Raw genomic sequence first — 2,373 nt, forward strand, 5'->3', positions numbered from 1 at the left:
ATGGACTTCCATCTCCTTACCTTCTGGGCCCTCAGTGCCTCCCCCACTAGTATCCTAAGCTCATTGAAGTTGGCCCTTCTGAAGTCAAGGGCTTTAGCCTTGGTGTGAGCCCTTGATGCCCTGTGTTGGATAATGAAATCCAGCAGGTGATGATCGCTATTGCCCAGGTGGTCAAGGACCTGCAGTCCCCTCACCAGGTCATCCCCCGTGGCCAGGACCAGGTCCAGCAAGGCATTACCCCTAGTGGGGCTCTGCACTTCCTGGATAAGGTGAAGGTCCTGTAAAACAGCCAGAAACCTACGCAAGCAGTCAGAACTGGCTATCTGCTCCTCCCAGCAAATGTCTGGGTAGTTTAGGTCACCCATGACAAAAAAATAACATCCCTTGACCTAACCGCCTCCATAAGCTGTCTGGAGAAGTCCTGGTCCAGCTCTTCCTCCGGCTGGGTGGTCTGTAGTAGACACCCACCGTAAGATCCCTTTCACTATGCTCCCCTTGTAGTTTGACCCATAGTGTCTCTGCCCGACCCTCCCCTAACTTGAAGTTAATCCTTGATGATGGGAGGTGCTGTTTGACATAGAGCGCAACCCCCTCCACCTTTCTTCTCTGGCCTGTCTCTTCTATATAGGGTGTATCCCTGAATGCCCACTGCCCAGTCGTAGGTAGGGTCCCACCAGGTTTCTGTTAGCCCTACTAAGTAATCAGGAGGCACAGTTCCTCCTGCTTACTCCCTATACTACAAGCATTAGTGTAGAGGCACCTGAGGCCTCCTGAGGGTGCATGTGCCTCCCTCCCATTCTCAGGACAGTTGTGGCCCCCTGCTCCCCAGACGTTGTTGCTTACCTGGGCTTCCCTTCTTCATTGTAAAGGAGGTCATTTCAGCAGCAGTTCTAAGCTTTGCTCTCCAGGGGGTTCTGATGTGGAGAATCACGTTTAGAGCAAAATGCCACCTTTCACTCTCCTGCACTATGCTCAGGACCTTTGGGCCTGTAAGTTTTCACCTTTGTTGTGTAGAGGACCTTAAGATGCAGTTACATTGGCAAGGCTCCATGGGGCCAGGTCTAGAGTTGCAGGGTAGCTGCCTGTCAGGAGTGAGATACATTGGCAGAGTCACTGGGGAGCAATGAACTGAAATAACAAAAATAGGGTTCAATTCATCCTAGAAGTAAGTGTACAGAAGTCACTGGAGTTAAACCAGGAATTAATGTGGTTTACACCAGTGGTGCACAACCTCCTGCCCATGGGTCAAATGTGGCCCATGGAGCTGCGTCATTTAGTCTGCTGGGCAGTAGGGGAGCAGTAGCAACATTAATTACCATTCCCTTGCTGCCAGATTTCCAGATACATGCAGAGTTTGGCAGGCTGGATGTAATGGCCCTGCTCCAGTGCATAGGCTTGCTCCATGCCGGATCCAGTGGGATCGATCTGGCATGCAGCTGGATCCAGGTGCATGCAGTTGGGCCAGTATATAGCTGGATGTGGGTACATGGGGTTGGGCCAGTGCATGAGGCTGGATCCAGGCTCATGGGATTGACTGGTATACAGCCAGATCCAATGCATGGGATCAGGCTGGCATGCAGGATTGTACCCGTGGACCAACCCCACATGCTGACCCTGTGTGAAATATGGTCACTCATTTAGCCTGAAGGACTGGAAGTTTACGTGCCACTAGTTTACACTGTCTAACCTCTGCTGTGTTTCTGATAATCCTTTTGAATCACTGACTTAGATCTTTTATCTGATGGATAAAATCCCCAGGAGCCTTAGGATGCCTCATTTTCTAATCCTGGAGACCTATCCATACAGTGGGATGGGAGGATCATGTAATTGCTTGTATTTTTACGTACAGCCATGGCCATGGGTTTGTCAATATTGTGTGCTGTACACAGTTTCCCTGGATGTTTACAAAAGGAAATTGCTTCTGCTTGAACAGTTTCAGCTCAGCCGAAATGGGGAGGAGAGACCAGCATACAGCTGCTTTCGATAGCATTGAGCCAAAATGCAGAGAGGGGCAGGAGGAGCTAGCGGGGGAGTGAAGACATTAGATGCTAGTGGAAAAGGTGGGAACATTTTATTCTTTTTTGGAGGCGAGAGGAAAGGAGGGCTGGCATGGGGGTTTGTTTCTCTTCATCCTTAATCAATACCAAGGGAGGCCTCACTTGTTAGAATGGGCTTAAATTATTTATTTGAGAAGGAGAGGAGGAGCTTGAATTTCTGAAGTCAGCTTCAGCAGGGACCATAGAACCACAGGGCTGGATGTCCTTGTGAAATCAACTCTCGTCCAACCCTCTGCCCCGAGTCAAGATAAATGTGCCCAGGTCATCCTCACCAGTATTTGCCTTGCCTGTTCGTACACCTGACCCTGGAGAAGGA

This window comes from Gavialis gangeticus, unplaced genomic scaffold (genome assembly GCF_001723915.1).
Source record: "Gavialis gangeticus isolate Ggan-Ray unplaced genomic scaffold, GavGan_comp1, whole genome shotgun sequence".
Lineage (NCBI taxonomy): Eukaryota > Metazoa > Chordata > Crocodylia > Gavialidae > Gavialis > Gavialis gangeticus.